General features: G+C 46.3%; 1 protein-coding gene across 1 annotated transcript in view; it reads right to left on the minus strand.

Moving 5' to 3' along the window:
• Nucleotides 1–11,035, minus strand: part of LOC132407256 (uncharacterized) — a 149,608-nt gene extending 138,573 nt beyond the window's left edge. Inside the window, exons 1-2 of the mRNA XM_059993517.1 lie at nt 10,979–11,035; nt 8,560–8,757 (exon numbers count right to left, since the gene is read on the minus strand). The gene's annotated coding sequence lies outside the window, so the exon portion shown is untranslated. The remainder of the gene's footprint in view (nt 1–8,559; nt 8,758–10,978) is intronic.
• Nucleotides 11,036–16,494: the final 5,459 nt, after the last annotated feature.

Raw genomic sequence — 16,494 nt, forward strand, 5'->3', positions numbered from 1 at the left:
TTCCAGCTGTGGCCTAAACAATATGTTATGGTGTTGTATCAGAAGTATGCTGCTCTTATAATCTCTGCACAAGCATCCTGTACCCTTCCCTCACCACCCTATTTCCCGTGTTACCACCTTCACAAGTCCTTGCACTTCTATACCAAAGTCCCTCTGATGCTCTATATTTCCTTAGGCCCAACTATTCATGGCATATATCTTACCTTATTAATCCCCAAAATGCATCATCTCACGTCTATCAAATTAAGTTCAATCTGCAAATGCCCTGTCCAACCAATGCACCGATCTATATCATTATGTACAGTAGCTTTGATTACCCTCCCCACAACATCACCAAACTTAGTGATCATGCTTCCTAGACTTACACCAGAGTCATTAACCCTAACCCCAACCCTGAGAGATCCTAACTGCCCCAGCCCAGATCACTGGGACACAGGCAACTCACAAAAGCAACTCACTTCTGTCTTGTATCCCATACCAGTTTTGGATCCATGTGCTCCAACCCATGTGGAACCTTGATTAAGGCCTTACTGAACTCCATGTATACCACATCATCTCACTGTTCTCAACAATATATTTAGTTCTGAATCAAATATACACAATTAGACAGGATCTCCCACCGACAAATCAATGCCATCATCAATCAATCCCTGCCTCTCCAAGTGTGGATTAATCCTGGCTCACAGAATTATTTCCATGCCACTGATATTAGACTAACTAGCTTGTAATTACAAGGCTTATCCTTGCTCCTCTTATTGAATAAAGGTACCACACTTGCTCTTTTCCAGTCATTTGCTCTTCACCCATGGCAGGTGATGATTTAAAGAACTCAGTCATAATGCCCCAGCAATCTCCGCCCCTGCCTTACAGCAGCCTGGAATGTATCCCATCACATCATCAGATTTTGTCCACTTCTAAGCTTCTTATGACAACTAATACCTCCTTTTTTACATTTCAATGTACTCTAGAATTTCTCTGTCCCAACTGAAATATCCAACTCCAATGTCTTTTCAGTGGGTACAGACGAGAAATATTCCTTCAGAATTCATTCTCATTGTCTTGTTCCACCACCTTTGGTCCCCAACATTCGCCCCTTGGTTACCCTCCTTGCTCTTAACAGATGGGAAAATGTGTCTTGTAAATTTCCTTAATCTTACGTGCTTGTGACATTTTACCTCCTCTTTGCCATCTGACTTTTTTTTAAGTACTGCTTTACACTCTACACTCTATATTTCTGAACCAGCCAGTCCTTTGCCAGACTATTCCTGCCATATGCTTCCTTTTCTCCTTCTTTATCAAACTCTCCATAACCCTTGACAGTCAGGGTTCCCTGGACTTGCTCCTCATCCTTTATCCCTAGGCTGACCTTGAACTCTCAGCAACTCATTTGCGAAAGATTCCACTTCCCGGATGTAGATTCACCTGTAAGTGATAGCTCCCAATCTGTCCTCAACTACAAGCTTCATTTGTCACTCGTACTTGTACATTGAGGCCTGTGGTGAAATGCGTGGCTTGCATCAATGACCAACACAGTCAGAATATGTGCTGGTGGCAGCCCGCAAACGTCACCATGCTTTTGACGCCAATATAGCATGTCCACAACTTACTAACACTAACCTGTGCTTCTCTGGAGTGCTGGAGGAAGCTAGAGCACCCAAAGAAAAGCCCACACAGTCACAGGAAGACCATACAAACTCCTTTCAGACAGTGGAGGGAATCAAACAGTGATCACCGAACTGGAAAACGATTGTACTAACTGCTATGCGACTGTACCACCCTTGTAAGGTCCAAAATAACAATATTTAGATCAACCTTCCTCCAGTTCAAACACTTATTTTCCAGGTCATCCTTATCCCTTTCTATAGCTGCTTGGAGACTGACGGATTTTTCTGACCATCTTTAGTGTGTTCCACCACTGGCACTTCATCCCCTTGCATGGTTCCACTCTTTAGGATTAGGTCTAGCAATGCCCTATCCCTAGTTAGACTATCTGGCAAAAATGTTCTAATGGATGTGCTTTAAAAGTGCATTAATCTTTCACACAAAAGTGATTCTAATTAATACTGGGAGAATGAAATCCCCTTCACCTGTAGCCCTGCTCCTCTTTTACCTCTGAGATGCAACCACACATATCTACTCTATCTCCAGCTGGCCATTGGGAGGCCTGTAGCTTAATCCCAACTAAGTAAAGACACTTCTATATTTCTTCTCGGCAGCCTCATTTGAAGAGCCTTTGAAGTAATTCTCCCTCGTTGCTGCATGAGTGATTTTTTGGGAAATATGCATTTCCCATTCCTCAAGAGGGTGATGGTGTGATAGCTTCTCCTTGGATAGCTTTGGTACAGCAGTCAGAGCTGAAATGTGGGATTTAGGGAATCAAGCCAGTGTTGATGATAAATTGACCCAGCCCAGGGGAGGTTAGTGTCTAAAAGTAAGGTACTCTAACACAGTGTTTCCCTTGTCACTTTCTTCATCATTACGTGCCGTGTTGTATGACATAGGTGATCATGGTCTCATGACCATCGTTGTTCTTGGCAAATTTTTCTAAAAGTTTACCATTTCCTTCTTCTGGACAGTGTCTCTACAAGACAGGTAACCCCAGCCGTTGTCAATACTCTTCAGAGACTGCCTGCCTGGCGTCTGTGGTCGCATAACCAGGACTTGTGTAATGCTCATATGGCTCTGATGGCTTCAAGTGACCCTGACTGGGGCACTAAGCAGTTGCTACACCTTGCCCAAAGATGACCTGCTGGCTAGTGGAGGGAAGGAGTGCCTTACACCTCCGTTGGCAGAGACATATCTATAACCCGCCACCCATTGGAACTTTCAGACTGCAAATGCCTGGGAGCTCCTTGGCAAGAAACATCAATGCATTGTACAGAAAGCACATACAAGGCCAGTGAAACCAAGGGTATATTTACACAGGGGACAGATCTGATCAAACAGACTGCTTCAGTACGGGTGACACTGACCCCCTGAGGCATTGCCGGAACTGCCACGTTCAGGACAACCCATCACACTCCTGACATACACCAGCACGTAGACATCTGATAGTTGGCATCTTTAACTTCCACTGGCCACCGTGCTTAGACACCAAGCCCAGTTCAGTTTCTAGATCACATTAATACCAAGATGTTGGCAGTGATGGATCTGACAGAGGGAGTGGCATTAAGTAATGAGAGTAGAGGACAGATGATTTTGTTGGAGATGGTAATTACCTGGCACATGAGCAGTATGAACGTTCCTTGCCACTTATATCTGCCAACTCCAGACAATGTCTAGACTTTTCAATGTGGTTCTCAGAGAGCAGAGATCTCAGTGTGTGGGTTTGGTGATTGAATAAGTAGGAAGCATATATTAATTCATTAATTTTAAGGGTTGGTGTGGTGGTGCATCTAGTAGAACCACTGCCAAACAGCACCAGACACCTGGGTTCAAGCCTGACCACTGGCACTGTCTGTGTGGAGTTTGCATGTTCTCCCTGCAACTGTGTGGGTTTTCTCTGGGTGCTCCTGGTTCCCATATACATGCTGGTTAATTGGCCATTGCAAATTGACCCCAGCATGTGGTGGAGGGGGGGGGGGGTAGTAGTAGAATCTTGAAGGGAGTTAATGGGAATGTGGGAGAGTCAAATGTGATTGGAGTAATGGGCGCCTGATGGTTGCTGTGGTCCTGAGGGTGGGGGTTTGCTGTAGGGTCTGACCTGGGGGGTTTGTGCTGGGGTCTGACCTGGGGGGGTTGTGGTAGGGTCTGACCTGGTTGGGGGGTTGTGGTAGGGTCTGACCTGGGGGGAGGGGTTTGTGGCAGGGTCTGACTTGGGGGAGGGGGGTTGTGGTGGGATCTGACCTGGGGGGGTTGTGATGGGGTCTGACCTGGGGGATGTGGTGAGATCTGACCTGGGGGGTGTGGTAGGGTTAGATCTGGGGGTTTGTGGTGGGGTCTGACCTGGGGGGCCGCTGTAGGGTCTGACCTGGGGAGGTTACGTAGAGTCTGACCTGGGAGAGTTACTGTAGGGTCTGACCTGGGGGGCCGCTGTAGGGTCTGATCTGGGGGAGTGTGTGGTAGGGTCTGACCTAGGGAGGTTACGTAGAGTCTGACCTGGGGGGTGTGGTAGGGTTAGATCTGGGGGTTTGTGGTGCGGTCTGACCTGGGGGGCCGCTGTAGGGTCTGACCTGGGAGGGTTACTGTAGGGTCTGACCTGGGGGGCCGCGTGGTAGGGTCTGAACTGGGGGGCCGCTGTAAGGTCTGACCTGGGAGGGTTACTGTAGGGTCTGACCTGGGGGGCCGCTGTAGGGTCTGATCTGGGGGTGTGTGTGGTAGGGTCTGAACTGGGTAGTTGTTTTCAGGGTGACCTGGGGGGTTGCTGTAGGCTCTATTTCCTTAATGTATGATAGCATGTCCAGATCCTGCAGCTCACCACAATGAACTTCACAGTATAGTGTACAGAGCTAATCAGTGCACACACAGCTACCCACTGTAAATAGAGGCAAGTGTATTACTGAAGCAGCCTAGGACCCTGCCCTGTGTGTTGTGGGGCTGAGATAGCTGCTGAAAACCAAATTCAGACCTTCAGCCAGTGGGAAATTTCCCTGAGACTTCCAGGGCTCCCAAATGCCACAGTCTATCAGATGTTGTCTTCATAACACAGGCAGTTGCTCTAATTTCCCCATGGAAAGTCAGCTCAGGTCTACATGTGAACTGAAAATGGGTGATCACTGTGATCGGGATATTGGTGTTTGTGTTGTCTGATGTCACTGTTTGCTCACATTAGGTGATGAACAGTAAGATTCTCTCGGCTGTGTTTGGGCAGGATATCCCACGCCATCTCCCAGTGTTGCCATGCCTCTAAAGCAGTTCTATCTGACTGGCAAATGACTCGGGTGCATCTGGCACTGCCGCTTGCTGTGCCTTTTCAACTCTTCTCAGTAAGTGGGCTGGTTACAGGCAGTGCTGGGTCTGGTGTAGTTCGGAGTATGACAAACCTTGGGAATGGCGAGAATGGGAGACTGTAGTTGTGCTGCAGAAGTCCCTGGTCGGTCGCCACTTCTCAGCTGCAGAGCCTGGTCTCAACAGTAACAAAGTTGTGCCTTTAATGCAGTGACACGTTCTACTCGGATCCCACTTCCTCTCTGATTTCCACCCCACTCCTCCCACTGACCCCATCTTTTCCCACTGCATCGAAGTCTCATAGGAAGACATAGCATTTCACAGGACAAGACCCACCGGCAGTGGCAGAGGCTTACAGCGTTTATCCTGTCCCATTGCTGCATGTTATAAGCAGAAGGAGGGCTGCTCAGCTCCTCCACACCAGAAGTTTGTGACTAGTCCTTCGCCTGGTATTTATATCCCTTCATTCCCTTGCAATGGAAAAATCCATCAAACGTGGCCCTGAACAGCCTCAGCCACTGAGCACTGGTACCCTCTCCAGAAGATTTACAGTTCTACCTTTCCTCTCAGTCCCAAACAACTGGCTCCTTGTCATGAGACACAACAGGTGCCTGAATCTGCAGCAAGAACCGAACTGTTGGAGGAACTCAGTGGTGGGACTGCTTTGGCCTAGACCTGAAGAGTTGACTGTCCATTTCCCTCTGGAGATACTACCTTGTCCATTGATTTCCTCCAACAGCTTACTGTGAGACTCTGCCCCATCTCCTTCCACCTCAAGGCTGCCCAGCCAGGATAAATAGCTACTTGGAGTTACTCCTGCTCAAAGAACCCCCCATTCCCAGGAACCAGTCTGGTGAACTTCAGCGACAAGACCTTCACTGTGCTGTGCTGCACTGTGCCAAGGTCCAAAGCGAGACTGTGTAGTCTACAACCCAAACACGTCAACGTGGAATCCACCAATTTCAAAAACTTCCCCTTCATTGGATATGAAGAACAAACTGCACACACTGCAAAAGGTGCAATTGCATCAAAACCAGTCTCTCTCCTGTTCCCAACTCCATGCAACAGAAGCCGGTGCTATATTTCCCTTCCTCAATGTGAGATGTGTGGTACGTTAACTCTCTGGATCTAACCCCATCTTATCCCCCTTCGATTTTACTGCTGACCTTATTTATCCCTCGTGATTCCCACTCTTGCCCTGCTAGGGAATTCACAGACTTTTGCGAATACTTTTCACAATTCATTTGGTAGTTACTGCAGTCTCCAATGGCGGGATGCAATTGTTACTTTCCATAGTCTTGTCTGTGGCTGTTACATTTTTATGAGGTACCAGGTTCATCTTTCCTCACTCCGCCGTCAATCCTCTCCCTCTCTCTGCACTCCTCACTAACTACAGGTCAAATCCCCCTCCCTCCCCACAAAATAGTCTTACACCTGGGGCTTCTTGCTCCATGGGTATTTATCTATAAGGTCCCCTTATGGGGAGATTTGGCGCTCATCCCAATACACAGCTCCGACTGACTCTCGGGTGACTTTAGTTTGAGGTGTTCCTACCCCGCGGTGGGATCCCCAACTCCTCGCCCCATGCGAGATTTCCTTACCACAGGATGCTTGCGTGCCCGAGCCTCGCCGGTCGTCCAGGTTCTGCCGCCTGCTGAAGCCCAGGTCACCCCTCGTCACTATCGCTGCTTCCCTCGTCACTATGGGCCGGATCACCAGGTCTCCTCGGGGTGACAGCCGCCCAGCTCGTACCCCCTCTTCTTGGTACCCACACTGCGTGACACCGTTGTCCCAGTCTGTTGTGTGACACTGTAACCCTTGTCCCGAGCCAGACTGGCTGGTTTGCAACCAAATCGTCTTATTGCAGGTAAACAGCTCCCCTTCTCTCCACCATACCCCTCATCTGCTAACGCCCGTGTTGGATCAGAATCTTTTGTCTTGTTAAACTTTATTTATGCTCGTCCGTAAATGTGAAGTGGATTTTTATTAATTTATAGTAGAGGTGGTTGTATATTTTTGTTACCTTTTTATCAAGTGCCAGCTTCTTTCTTGGGAAGGGGTCGGAGGTTCATCTTTCCGTCACTCCGCCGTCCAATCCTCTCCCCCTCTCTGCACTCCTCACTAACCACACACCAAGCACCCCTCCCCACAATACACTTTTAAATCTACCCCTCTGCGTTTGTTTCCTGCAGTCCTGTCGGAGGGTTCGGCCCCAAGTGTGGACTGTACTCTTTTCCATTGATGCTGCCTGGCCTGCTGCGCTCCTCCAGCATTGTGTGCGTCTTGCTGTTTTGTATAGTTCTTTGCCTGTGTCACAAATTGTCTCATAGACTATACTTATCAAAGGAATCTGTCTTGTTTGAACTAATGTTCAGATTAAGATGACAAGAATGTTCTTTTTTCTGTCCTCCTCTTATGGTAGAGTGAGTTAGTTATTGTTATTTCTTTGCTATGAGCATTAATAAAATGGCTTTAACCACAAGATTTATGTCTCAGTTTTGACTTCCGAAGAACCTTCTGGACAATATGATCTGCAGATTCTTTTTCAGAACTATCTCCTCCTATCTGTTCTCAGGATGAGACTTCCCTTTCCAGGACACCAGAGATGTCCTCCTTTTTCAAAGAATGGAGTTTCCCTTCCTCCACCATTGATGCTGCTCTCACCTACATCTCCTCTATTTCCTGGACATCTGCACTCAGCCCATCTTCCTGCTGCCTAAACTGTTATCCTGTCCTTACCTACCACCCACGAGCCTCTGTATCCAACACATTATTCTCTGCAACTTTTGCCATCTCCAAAGGGATGGCAAATACCACCAAATATATCTTTGCTTCTATCCCACCGCCACCCTCCCCTCCACTGTTTTCCACAGGGATCACTTCCTCAGTGCTACACTTGCCCATTCAGGGCAGAAACAGACCTTCCTGGTGTGGCAACACTTCACCTGTGAAGTGTGTACTCAGAACTCCCGACGTTGGTGAGACCCATCAGAAATTAGGACTCCGCTTTGTCGAGCACCTCCATTCCATCTGCCAAAAGCGGTAATTCCTGGCAGTCAAAAATTTTAATTCAGATTCCCCTTCCAACATGTCAGTCCAAGGCCTCCTCTTGTGCTATGATGAAGCCACCCTGGGCTGAGGAACAACAACTTATCTTCTGTGTAGCCTTTAACTTGATGACGTGAATATCGATTTCTACTTCCAGTAAAACAATACTTTCCCTCTCTTCTTCTATTCCATGCTCTGTCCTCTTACCTCTTTTCACTTGCCTATCACCTCCTCTCTCCTTGGATTCCCCCCTCCTTCCATGTCTCCAATTGTCCTCTCCTCTCCTATCAGATTCCCCTTACCTTTTCTATCCACTGAGCTTCACCTATCGCCTTTCAGCCAGCCATCTTCCCCTCCCCCTTCCTTCTCAGTCCTGAAGAAGGATCTTGGGGCCAAAATGGCGACTGTTTATTCATTTCCATAAATATTGCCTAACCTGTGTTCCACCAGCATTTTGTGTGTGTGTTGCTTTGGATTTCTGCATTTGGCATCTGCAGACTTTATTATTTCTCTTCTTTCAGTCCAGATGAAGGGTTCAACCCAAAGTGTGAGCAGCTTGTCTTCTGCAGCCTACCAGAATTCTGTGGTTGGGGGTCAGTGGAGGTCAGGAGAGGCGGAACTTACCGTGGCAACTCAGGGAATTTTTTTTTCCCCTGGAGGGAGTGTCCCATTTGGAGGCTTGCCAGAAGTCCACAGTCATGAGTATCAGGGATGTTTGATGTAGGTGAGGTGGAAGAGATTGACGTCTGGGGTATCTTGGAGTTGGAAGGATGACTGGAGGACAAGATGTGGACCATGATTATCGGCAAGTCTCTTCATGACCTGGAAATGACAGTCCTGAGTTCAGAGAGAGATGGGATCACTGTTCAGTGATGGTGCCTGTAGCATGTTGGGCTGAGGGCCCTGAGAAATGGAGTAAACCATTCTGATGCTTTAGACAATAGGTGGAGGAGTAGGCCATTTGGCCCTTTCAGCCAGCACCACCATTCACTGTGATCATGGTTGATCATCTGCAATCAGTACCCCGTTCCTGCCTTCTCCCCATATCCCTTGACTCTGCTATCTTTAAGAGTGCTAACTCTTTCTTGAAAGCATCCAGAGAACTGGCCTCCACTGCCTTCTGAGGCAGAGCATTCCATAGATCCATAACTCTCTTTGGGTGAAAAAGTTTTTCCTCAGCTCCGTTCTAAATGGCCTAACCCTTAAACTGTGGCCTCTGGTTCTGGACTCACCCAACATCGGGAACATGTTTCCTGCCTTTAGTGTGTCCAATCCCTTAATAGTCTTATATGTTTCAATCAGATCCCCTCTCATCCTTCTAAATTCCAGTGTGTACAAGCCCAGTCGCTCCAAGCTTTTAACATATGACAGTCCTGCCATCACAAGAATTAACCTCATGAACCTACGCTGCACTCCCTCAATAACAAGAATGTTCTTCCTCAAATTTAGTGGCCAAAACTGAATACAATACTCCATGTGTGGTCTCATCAGGGCCCTGTACAACTGCAGAAGGACCTCTTTGCTTCTACACTCAACTCCCCTTGTTATGAAGGCCAACATGCCATTAGCTTTCTTCACTGTATCAAAGGAGGATCTCAAGCTGTGGGTCTGAAGAAGTATTACCACAAGTCTAACACCGAAACTTCAAGCTCCTTGTGAAGGCAGCTCAGAGTCAGTTAGGACATGACTTTGACTACAGGAGCTACAGAGGGCGCATGGCTTCCTGAATGCCCTGATACCTCCATAGATGGCAACCACGAAGACACTCTTGACTTCTCCAACCAGAAATTTGTTGATATTGACCAATGAGCTAATTAGGGTCAGAGTTACAGAGCACTACAGCAGGGAAACAGGCTCTTTGGCCCACCTTGTCTGCACCGAGCTATTTTTGTGCCTTGACCTATCTACCTGCAATAGAGTCAATTAATTATTTGCAGGTGAAAGCATTCCTGGGACTGGAAGCTTCATCTTTCCTCAAGGGAAAAGAAAAAGCCCTAGGAACAGGGCTTCTGAAGGTGGACGTCCAGTAGAAAACCTTGGACCTGAAGAATGGATAGTGGAGGGGTGGTGGTAACTCTTTACCAGAGAAGGTCTAGCATCACCTTAGAGCTTCCTTCTCCATAGTCCTGCAAACATTTCTACAACTGATCCCATCCTGAAGGCCACTGTGAAACCTGAGACCATTACAGCTGCAGGTGGTTTGATCCATGTTCCCAACATTGTGCAGAGTAGTTTTTCTTTATGTCACCCTCATCTTTGATCTTGGTCCTTGTCTCCACTCCCACCTCACCTAAGGCTGTTCAGTCTGTCCAAACTCCTCAACACACCAACATAAAACCTGGTGTCAGGCTCTTCAGTCCACACTTGCCAAGCTGACCATTACACCAGTATCCACTCCCCCATGTCTGCCAGATTCCACCACATACCACAGAGCTTTCTAGAGCAATTTACACTGGCTGGTTAACCCAACTTTAGGATGAGGGAGAAAACCCATATGGTCACAAGGAGAATGTGAAGAGTCCACACAGACAACGCTCAAGGATCAAGATTGAACCTAGGTTCTCTAGCTGGGCCCCTGTGACACCCATCATTCTGTATACTTTCATCAGATCTCTCCTCAGCCTTCTTTTCTCCAAAGAAAACAGTCACCATCTCTCATCTACTTTTGTACCTATAGCCCTTCAAATTCTTTCCCAGGAAAGGTTGGACCTCTCTAGTATCTCTACTCCTGTCACAAAGCAAGCAGAATCTATTGCAGTACTCCAGCAGATGCCAGACCGGTGTTTTATAATGAACCAGTGAGACTTCTCTGCTTTCATATTTTGTGCCTGTATCAAAAAAGCACGTGTCCATGTAGGCTCCTTTACCTGTTTTCCTCAGGCGGCATCGGCACTTCCGATGATATGCACACACATCCCCGTGACTCTCTGCTCTTGCAGCCCATTTAGAACAGGAATTCTTTTTCTACATCACTTCCCTCCATTCTTCCCTTGAAAGTGCACCACCTCACCTTCATCTGCCATGTACTTATCCACCCACCTACCTGGTTACACCCCGCTTGCAGCTCATCACCTTCCACTTCACAGTTCGTTACTCTACCTGGTTTTATGTCATCTGCAGACCTGGAAATTGTAGAGAATCATAAACACAATTGGTTCTGCAGATGCTGGAAATCCACAGCAACACACACAGAATGCCAGTGGAACTCTGCAAAGTTGGGCAGTATCTATGGAATGGAATGAAGTTGTTTTGGGCCGAGACACTTCAGCAGGACTGGAATTGGAGTGTTGAATGAATCCCAGTGAAACTGGAAATTGCAGTTTCTCTCACCACTGCCCATATCATTAAAATATTGAACCCTACCCATGGGAATGACAGTGCAGGAGGAGCATTCTGCTCTGCTGTGCTTTCCTGTTGTACCTCACCCACACTAATAATCTAAAAGGTATAAGTGTGAGAGGAGACTTGCCATTCACTGACCTGACTCACCATGATGTTGTACTGTCGAATCCAAAGCTGATGTCGAGGTTCTGTGACTCCACTCCATTTCATCCCCCTGGTTCAATCTTTTCCCACCCACATTTGTGACACTTCACATGCCCTCTAGTTATTAACAACTTTCAGTTCCCTGGCCATGAACTTCTCATTTTCACTCTGGATATCCAGTCCCCATACATGTCTATCCCCATGTCAGGATGGCCTTAAGGCTCTCCATTTCTTTCTGGATGACAGACCTGCCTAGTTCCGGTCAGCTGCCACTGTCCTACTCAATCTGGCAGATCTGGTTCTCTAACTGAACACATTTTGTTTTCAGCACCTCTTATTTTCTCCAAACCACAGGGCACACACATGTATCCCAGGTATGCCTGCCTTTTCGTTAGCTATGTAGAACAGACCATATTCCAAGCCTACACCGGCAATGCTCCCTGCCTCTTTCTCAGTTACATCTTTTTTCAGAAAACTGTGTTTCCCTTCTACTACTATCAATGCTGCCCTCACCCATATCTCCTCCATTTCCCACACATCTGCCGTCAGCCCATTCCCTGCCACCACCCCCCACCCCCAAATTAACAGAGCTGGAGTTCTCCTTATCCTCAACTACCACCCTATAAGATTCCAGATTTAGCACATCATTCCATGCAATTTCTGCCATTTCACTGGGATCCCACCACCAGGCATCTTCCTCCCCCCTACTTATCACAGGGATTGCTCACTCTGTGTGCTTATCCCTTCCTGACTCCCTCCTGCCTCTTATCCTTGCAGCCATGCTAGGTGCTACGCCTGCCCCTGCACTTCCTCTTTCACCACCATTCAGGACGCTAAACAAACTTTCCAGGTGAGGCAGTGAATCTGTTCCAAGTGGCCTTCTGTACATTGGTGAGACCTAACGCAGATCGGGGGACTGCTTTGCTCCGATTGGTACGACAGCCAGGATCTCCCAGTGGCCAGCCACTTGTCCTTTCCACACCACAGCCTCCTCTACTGCCACGATGAGAGCAAACATTGGAGGGGCCACACTGCAAATTCAGTTTTGTTAGTCTTCAACCTCCCAGTATGAACATCGATTTTTTGAACTTCTGGTAACTACTTCCTTCTGTTCACCCTCCATCCTTTTGTATTCCCTCAACCCCATAGCTCCATCATCCCTTCAATTCCCCTCACACTCACTCATGACCTGCCCATCAACTCCATCTAGTTCCCTGCCTCCTCTCCTTTATTCCATGATCTACTGTTTTCTCCTGTCAGATTCCTCCTTTCTTCAGCCCTCTGCCTCTTCCATCACCTCCCAGATTTTCACATTATTCCCTTTCATTCTGCTTCCCTCACCCACCTACCTTCCTCTCTCACCTGGATTCACCTTTCACTCCACCCCTCCCACTACCATCTTTTTTTAGCTTCTTTAGCTTTTTAAATTCCTTTCCAGTCCCAACAAAACGTCTTGGCCTGAAATGTCACCTTCCCATTTCCCTCCACAGATGTTCCCCAACCTGCTTTGTTCCTCCAGTAGTTTGTGTGTTGTGTCCAGATTCTCCCCATTATTTCCCCAGCACTGGACCCTGAGGAGCATCCCTCTCTGAGATTGCTGCACTCCAGGATCACTGTACACAAACTGCATTACACGCACAACGATTGCTGAACAGAAAGCAAAACCAGGACACAAGCTAAGGATGGGGCAGATGGTGTACAACTAGATGGAGTGTGAGGATGGACTGTCAGGATGATAGGCAGAAATTGCAGTCAGTGGGATAGGTTGCAGTGTGACATTGGCACAAAATCTAAAAGGATGATGAATACATGACTGAAGGTGTTAAATTTGAATGCACACAATATATAGAATAAGGTAGATGAACTTGTAGTACAATTAGAGATTGGCAGGTATGACACTGTGGGTGTCACTGAGTCGTGGCTGAAAGAAGATCATAGGTGGGAGCTTAACATCCAAGAATACGCGTTGTATCAAAAGGTCAGACAGGTAGGCAGAGGGGTTGGAGTGGATCTTTTGATAAAAAAATGAAATCAAATCCTTAGAAAAAGATGTCACAGGATTGGACAATGTAGAATCCTTATGGATAGAGTTAAGAAACTGCAACAGTGAGAAAAGTCCTGATTGGAGGCCTCCAAACAGTAGCTGGGATGTGGACTATGCAGTTGGATGAGGAAAATCAGGTTGGTGCTGGATCCTAAGAGAGCGAATTTGTAGAATGCTTATGAGATGGCTTTTTATAGCAGTTTGTGAATGAGTCCACTAGAGGAATAGCTATTCTGGATTAAGTATTGTGCAATGAACCTGATTTGATTAAGGAACTTAAGGTAAAGGAACCCTTAGGAGGCAGAGATGAAAAAGTTTTCTACAGGCAGGATGACACACTGGCTGACAAAGGAAATCAGAAACAACATTAAAGCAAAAGAGAGGGCATAAAATAGAGCAAAAATTAGTGGGATGTTAGAGAATTGGGAAGCTTTTAAAAATCAACAAAAGACAATATAAAGAGTCATATGGAGGGAAGGTAAGCTAGCCAATAATATCAAAGAGGATACCAAAAGTTTTATCAGATATATAAAGGGAGCAAGAGAGGTGAAAGTAGATATCGGACTACTGGAAAATGACATTAGAGAGGTAGTAATACGGGACAAGGAAATGCTGGACCAACTAAATAAGTATTTTGAATCCGTCTTCACTGTGGAAGACTCTAGCAGTATGCCAAAGATTCGAGAGTGTCAAGGGTCAGAAGTGAATGCAATTGCAAATACGAGGGAGAAGGTGCTTTGGAAACTGAAAGGTCTGAAGGCAGATAAATGACCTGGACCAGATGGACTACATCCCAGGATTCTGAAAAAGGTGGCTGAGGAGATTATGTAATGATCTTTCAAGAGTCACTTGGACCTGATGGACCACACCCCAGGGTTCTAAAAGAGGTAGCTGAAAAGGCATTAGTAATGACCTTTCAAGAATCAATGGATTCTGGCATCATTTTTTGAGGACTGGAAATATAGGCCAGTTAGGCTGACCTCAGTGGTTTGGAAGATGGTGGACTCGATTGTTAAGGATGTGGTTTTAGGATATTTGGGGGGCACAAGATAAAATAAGCTGAAATCAGTATGGTTTCCTTAAGTAAAAATTTTGCCTGATAAATTTGTTAGAACTCTTTGAGGAAATAACAAGCAGGAGAATCAATGAATGCTGTGTACTTGGATTTTCAGAAGGCCTTTGACAAGGTGCCGTACATGAGGCTGCTTAACAAGGTAATACAAGAAAGATACCAGCATGGATAGAGTATTGGCTGATTGGCAGGAGGCAAAGAGGGGGAAAAAAGGCAGCTTTTACTGGTTGGGTTCTGGTGACTAGTGTTGTTCTGTAGAGGTTGGTATTGAGACTGCTTCTTTTTACATTACATGCCAATGATTTGGATGATGAAATTGATGGCTTTGTACCCAAGTTTGCAGATGATATGAAGATAACCATCTAACAATTACAGCACAGAAACAGCCATCTCGGCCCTTCTAGTCCATGCTGAATGCTTACTCTCATCTAGTTCCACTGACCCGCACTCAGCCCATAACCCTCCATTCCTTCCCTGTCCACATACCTATCTAATTTTACTTTAAATGACAATACCGAACCTGTCTCTACCACTTCTACTGGAAGCTCGTTCCACACAGCTACCACTCTCTGAGTAAAAAAAAATTCCTCCTCGTGTTACCCTTAAACTTTTGCCCCCTAACTCTCAATTCATGTCTTCTTGTTTGAATCTCCCCTACTCTCAATGGAAAAAGCCTATCCACGTCAACTCTATCTATCCTCCTCATAATTTTAAATACCTCTATCAAGTCCCCCCTCAACCTTCTACGCTCCAAAGAATAAAGACCTAACTTGTTCAATCTTTCCCTGTAACTTAGGTGCTGGAACCCAGGTAACATTCTAGCAAATCTTCTCTGTACTCTCTCTATTTTGTTGACATCTTTCCTATAATTCGGTGACCAGAACTGTACACAATACAGATAGGTGGAGGAACAAGTAGTATTGAGGAGGCAGGGACACTGAAGAAGGACTTAGACAGATTAGAAGAATGGGGAAAGAAGTTGATGGAGTACAGTGCTGGAAAGTGTATAGTCATGCTGTTTGATAGAAGGATCAAAAGCATAGGCTATTTTCTAAATGGGCTGAAGTTTCAAAAACCTGAAGGGACTTGGAAGTCCTTGTGCAGGATTCCCTAAAGGTTAACTTTCAATTTGAGTGGTGGTGAAGACTGCAAATAGATTGACTTCAAGAGGACTGGAATATAAAAGTGAAGATGTAATGGTGATGTTTTATAAGGCACTGCTGAAGCCCCACTTGGAGTATTGTGAACAGCTTTGGACCCCTTATCTAAGAAAGGATGCACTGACATTGGAGAGAGTTAGAGGAATTTCATGAAAATTATTCCAGGAATTAAAGGGTTGCTGTATGAGGAGTGTTTGATGGTTCTGGGTCTTTACTCATTAGAATTTAAAAGATTAATGGGGGATCTCATTGAAACCTATTGAATGTTGTAAGGCCTAGATAGAGTGGATTGGAGAAGATGTTTCCTATAATAGTTGAGTTTAAGACCAGAGGGCATAGCCTCAGAAAGAGGGACATCCATTTTGAATGAAGATGAGGAGGAATATCTTTAGCTAGAGGGTAGTGAATCTGTTAAGTTCACTGCCACAGGTGGCTGTGGAGGCCAGAGCACTGGGAGTATTTAAGGTGGAGGCTGATAGATTCTTGATTAGTCAGGGCATGAAAGGTTATGGGGAGAAGGCAGGAGAACAAAATGGAGAAGGAAAATGGATGAGCCACAATGAAATGGCAGAACAGACTCAACTGCCTGAATAGCCTTATTCTGCTCCAGTATTTTAAGGTCTTTATGGTGACTGCAGATGCTGGAATCAAAAGTAACAAATAATCTGCTGGGGGAACTCTGTGGGTTGAGCAGCATCTGCAGGAGGCGAGGAACTGTCGACGTTTCAGATTGAAGCCCCTGCATCAGGTCCTGATGATGCTGCCTGACCCATTGAGTTTCTCCATCAGATGTTTGT

Source organism: Hypanus sabinus, chromosome 18, assembly GCF_030144855.1.
Source record: "Hypanus sabinus isolate sHypSab1 chromosome 18, sHypSab1.hap1, whole genome shotgun sequence".
NCBI classification, from domain to species: domain Eukaryota; kingdom Metazoa; phylum Chordata; class Chondrichthyes; order Myliobatiformes; family Dasyatidae; genus Hypanus; species Hypanus sabinus.